At 40.7% G+C, this 5,435-nt stretch overlaps 1 protein-coding gene across 1 annotated transcript in view; it reads left to right on the plus strand.

The window, feature by feature from the left end:
* Positions 1-1,917, plus strand: part of socs5b (suppressor of cytokine signaling 5b) — a 21,299-nt gene extending 19,382 nt beyond the window's left edge. Inside the window, exon 2 of the mRNA XM_010795413.1 lies at positions 1-1,917. This exon is cut by the window's left edge and continues 5,819 nt beyond it. The gene's annotated coding sequence lies outside the window, so the exon portion shown is untranslated.
* Positions 1,918-5,435: the final 3,518 nt, after the last annotated feature.

Genomic DNA, 5,435 nt, shown 5'->3' on the forward strand with positions numbered 1-5,435 from the left:
CCACCCACCCCAAAACCCCTTTTATTCTCAGGCAGGCCCATTGCAAGGAGAGTCCCAGGACCCTCTCGACCCAGTTTTCCCCATGGGAAATATCTGACATTAACCGTAGCACATGTTTGCCATATAACCCGTAGTTTTAGGAGGAGAAAAAAAAACATTGTATGTATGATGAATGATGGAGTAATCTAATAGATTGAAAATACTTTCTAATCTTCTTTGGTGCATTAACTGTCTGGAACACAAAACATTTGCACACATTTGCTATCACATTTCTTCTGACACCTGCACTACCCCCGGTATAGAGTGGTGTAGTGATAATGTTTTCTGTTTGCCAAACCCGGAAGCTAGCATCACAAGCTCTCTCGACCAAAAGCAATGACATATTTCTATTGCAAAATTTAAGATTTGAGCTAAACACACATTTATGATACTTGCACACTTTGTTCAGCAGGTTAATCTTTACATATTAACAAGACTTGTATTATATTTGAAGTATAAATGCAATCCCTAGAATGAATTGGCTTACCTAAGGCTATAAAAAAACTATGGCTGGACATTTGGCCGTGTGTCACAACCGCTAAGCTAAAGGTGGCTACTGTTTGTTTAGTCGTCCCGTTTAGCCATTTGTTAGCAGCCACCAAGCATAGAAGCTTCAGAAATTCACAAGTGGGGAATTTTATTGACGTCGTTGAACAAAATTTGCAAATCTCTTAAGCTTTTGTTTACCACAGACAGAAACGTTTGAGACGAGTGAACCCAAACATGCTAAAATGCCAACTAATTTCTGAGTTTTAAGACTCCTGCACCACTCTATCCACACCCTCCCACCACCCCACCCCTAAAGCCAGGGATGTGTATAACATGGACCACATTTAGCCAGCACCACCTTTCTGTGTTACTCCCGCCACCACCCCCCAAAAAAAAGGGAGAGCAGAGACTGGTGTTTACATGTATATTCTATGTTCTCAAGGAAAAAAGACGAAATTGCCGTGAACTATTTTGACCTTATATTGTCATTAGTATGACACTATTTAGCTGCACTATGAGAGCCTCGATTGTGGCGAGAAACCACTGGGTGGATCTGGTTTGAGACGCTAGCTGTCCCACTAAACTACAGCAACACCCCTCGCATGAAGGACTCCTTAACCACCCCCACCACCTAGGTACGACTCATGGTTTCAGCCCTTAGAGGACAAACAAAACAAAAGAAGATATTTAAACTTTATTTTATTTTTTTCATGTTCCCATATATATTTTAGAAAGCTGAGTTAAGTGCTATATGCAAACAGAAAAACATGTATGAAAGAATTATTATTTTTCATTATTAGTTCTCCCTAATATGCAATGGAGTGTAGTGTAACAATGGTTGCAATCGTCTGTCACTTTAATGCTGTACGTGCACATTGTGCTGTGTGGATGTGGGTCCCAAGACAACAGGACTTGACAAAGATGGGAACTAATGGTTGTCACTCCGCAGCACCGCCGTGTTCCCAGACCGCCTTATTCGTTCTGACCAATCACAAGAGCCCTCCTCTAAAGTCCCGGGCCGCAGCCACTGCCACAGGCCGAGCAAGCTGTCGTCAGACGAGTATCGCCGTTCCATTTCTTCTTCTGCTTTTCCTTGCTTTTTCTTTTTTCTTTCCTTACCCTTTTTTTTTCTTTACTTCTGCTGTCAGGTAGGATTTGGAGCGTGTAAATGGCATAATCATGTTTCACATTTCACTGTCTGTTCCGTGCATCTGCTTCACCATTCAAAGAGAAAAAAAATACAGTTGTTTTCCAGTATAACCTGTTCATTCTAAAGAGCCGTATGATGCGACACTTGTAGCTGTCACTCTTGGTGCTTGGCTTACGCTTCATTGTCTTAATATTCCAAATAAAACTGTTAAGTGTAATCCACACTGGCCCATGATATAATATTGACTTTGGCTTTTCTTTCTTTACTGTGTACTTCTTTTTGTGTCCTAGCAGTGAGTTGGGTGTGATTTGGTTAGAGTTTAAGGTGTGAGTGTGTTTGATTGTTGTGGATCAGTGAAACCAAATGTCATCATACAGTACAAGCAGTTTCTCCTACCAAGTTTCCAACCTGACATCTCCCTTAGATCATAAACTGATTGACAACTGGCTGCGAAATCTTAATGCAATAACTTTGGGTGATTTCCAAAAAGCAATATAACTTTATAAAATCAGATATGACACAATGCAATATACTGTTAAAATAATGAGACCTACATCTCACCACTTCGGGTACGAATATATTTCCTTATCAGCTTTATGCACTGTCAGTGATTTATAGATTTAAATATCAACTAGAAGCACTCAAATTTGTATCACCCTACAAAAACAATTTTAGGAACAAAATCCTCAATTTGAATAAAGTGATTTTGCCTTTTAAATTAAATAAATTAACACAAATACACAGGCAGCAGTCTTATCGAATATGCTTTTATATTGCAACTAGAATGCCACGTTAATTCAGGTATTTTGGGTAAAATCCCCACTTCAGTTAAGAACATGTAAAGAATTTTTATAAATAATATTCTTTCTACCGTTTTCTTTTTTTGACTGAAGACCAGTTACATTTTGGATCACAGGAGTCAGGCACCACTGGAATCAAATTCTACAAATAGTATAATACTAAAAACAGAAGGGGAACCTTAATTTTTTGTTCTGTCTAAATGTAGAAAACCCCGGTTTAAACAAGACGGATTACAATTTGGATTTCAAATTCCAATTGTCAACATTATGAATGAAGCTTCAAACTTTTCATCAGGGCCAGAATTTCTTTGTACAAAAACTAGCATCGGACATCCATTTTTCAGTTACAGGTGTTGCAGTATCCTCCGAGTTCTTCCTTACAGTCTCACCCACACCTTGCAGCCACTGGTTCAGCCTTCCCTTGCAGCCGCTCTGCCGACAGACACGAGTAAGCTGCCTGGAACTTCACAGTTAACTATTTGTTCATTTAAAATGAAGTATAAATAGCATGTGGGTTATCGGTTTCAAGTTAGCTACCCAAGGCTTATGAATAATTGACGCTCACACGGGAGGAGGCCGGGTGAGGGTGAGCTACCATACAGAGGAGTAAACTTTCTGTGGGCTCTTGAGAGGACAAGAAACCAAGAAAACTGTGTAAGGAACTTATATCAACTTTCTATAGCACATTCAAAACTAATTCCCCTGTTAAAGCCTCCCGCTCACCATAATAGAAACCAATGAATTGTGGAATCTGGAGATGGATGTGGGTCAGTGACGACAGCAGGAGGATGAAAGTGCAGATGATGAAGTTCTCAGTTTATCAGCAGGCCAAACCCTTCAGATTTCATCTCTGTGTGGCCCTGTCTGAGATGCCTCCTTATCAGCACAGCGTGCCGGCTCCACTGTACACTCGGCTCTATCTCGGGTTGGCACATTGAGCCGCAGTAAGCAGTTGTTGTTGACAGCAGCATCAAAAGAAACAGCGAGGGTGAGAACTATCACACCTCTATCGAGATAAAAAAAATGTTTTTCTGTTGCTCCATGCCAACATTTTTTTATGTCATTTGAAAACGAGTGTTCACACAAAAATACACTGCTTTTAGGTACACTTAATAAACAGACTTAAATATCCCCCTTCCAAATAAGTTTTCTCACATGCAAAGTACTCTGCAAGCTTTATTTTTGTCTAAGTTTGTGGGAAAATGGAAAAATGTTTTGGTAAAGTAAAATATTTAATGAATGCTTTAGCTTAGTCATTTTAATGTAATTTACTCACTTTATACATTACACAGGACCAAGGAACTTTAAAGTATCGTTAGAAATAAGAAATCCTCTTTCAAAATGTCATAAAAAAACTTAAATCCAGCCTTAGAAGATAACTTTTCTCGGATGATTCACTCCACACATACCGCATTGAGTTACAAAGTTGTAAAGCCATTATGTCGTTTTTTATTATTATCAGCTGGTAACAAACACCATTATATCCCATACTCCCAGACCATCCCTGGTAAAACTTTAAGACCACAGACTCAAAGTAGTGGACTTGGCCTCTACCTCTAAATGGTGAAGCCAACGGAAAGTTCCTTAAACCTGCATTATGTCTAATAGCCAGCAGGGTGGCAGCTCCACCATTTAATTTAAAGCCTTCTTCAAACAACTTGATCTTAATTTTGTACACTATGATTATATCTAGATTAAGTATAAAATGAAGCATAGTATGCTTTAGGTGGCTTTCTTGAGATTGTCGCTACGAAGATGGTGATGGCTAGAATACCAAACTTGAGCATTCAAAGCGCTAGTCCACACACCTGTGATGTCACGTTAGCTATTACCAAATGATACAAGACCATGGACTGTGTCCAGAACTGTGAAGAGTTAACCCCAACCTTTGTCTGGAAATAGGCTACAAAATGCTCAAAACTGAATTGAGTTACAGTAGCTAGCCAAACTGAAACATGCTCGGACGCGTTCATTCTTAGCCTAGCTCTGTCAGAGATAACTAAAACCTACATCAGCCCCTCTTGAGCTCACTAAACAAGTTCAGTTTTGTGACGTGGTTCAAGGACTTTTTAGTGCAGTGTTTTGCATTAATAATTGAGACGGAAGAGTTAAAAGTGCTGGTAGTACCTTTTGAAATGAGGCAGGTTAGCTGTTTCTAGCTAAGAATCATGTTTGGCATATAGATGTGAGAGTGGTACTAATCTTTCTAACTATCAGCTAGCAAGTCAATTAAAGTCATTCCTAAAACACTAAACAATTTCCTTCAGTTGCAACATATCTGGTAGTGAGGTCAGTAATATTTTGTATTTTTAGCTGTGAGGCCAGCCAGCCCAGTTTTCTTAAATCATGGGCAGTGTGTGAGGGGAAAACTTTGCTCCTGTTACATTTCCTTGGGCTCAACTGACTCCTGCCTCACTTGTGAACTAGTTAGGCTTTTCATTTCCTTCACTTCTCCCGCTCTGAGCCCACGTTCTTCTCCACACCCACAGTGCTAAGCCCAGAGCTCAACTTAGATACACACCACATGGCTGCCTGCATGTTATCTGCACACAAACTACAGCAACACTGGCAAGAAGAAGGAGAGGACGACGAGCACACAGAGCGAGTGTGCTCCTGTTGCTTCTCTACCGCTGGAGCATCGCCAGGTCTGTGGCGGCAAAGTGAGCGTTGACCTCGAGTTAACCTTACGCAAATGCACATACACAGGCCAGCGTGCGCTCACACAAGGCTTGCATCCAGAGTTCATTGCAGAAATATATCCGCCCGACAGTATTTTACACCCAATGCGGGGCTCACCTCTCAGCGCCTGAGAGGGCCTGGAGGTCGCTCCTCTTCCACCGACTGGGCCAAGAGCAACAGGGCCAATCATCTGGAGAAGAAGAAGAAGCGAGGCGTAAGCAGGAAGATCCATCACTCTTGTGTTCTTACTTGTCAAATTCTCTTGATGTATAACTCTG

This window comes from Notothenia coriiceps, unplaced genomic scaffold (genome assembly GCF_000735185.1).
Source record: "Notothenia coriiceps isolate Sejong01 unplaced genomic scaffold, NC01 NC01_scaffold00037246, whole genome shotgun sequence".
Taxonomy (NCBI): Eukaryota; Metazoa; Chordata; class Actinopteri; order Perciformes; family Nototheniidae; genus Notothenia; species Notothenia coriiceps.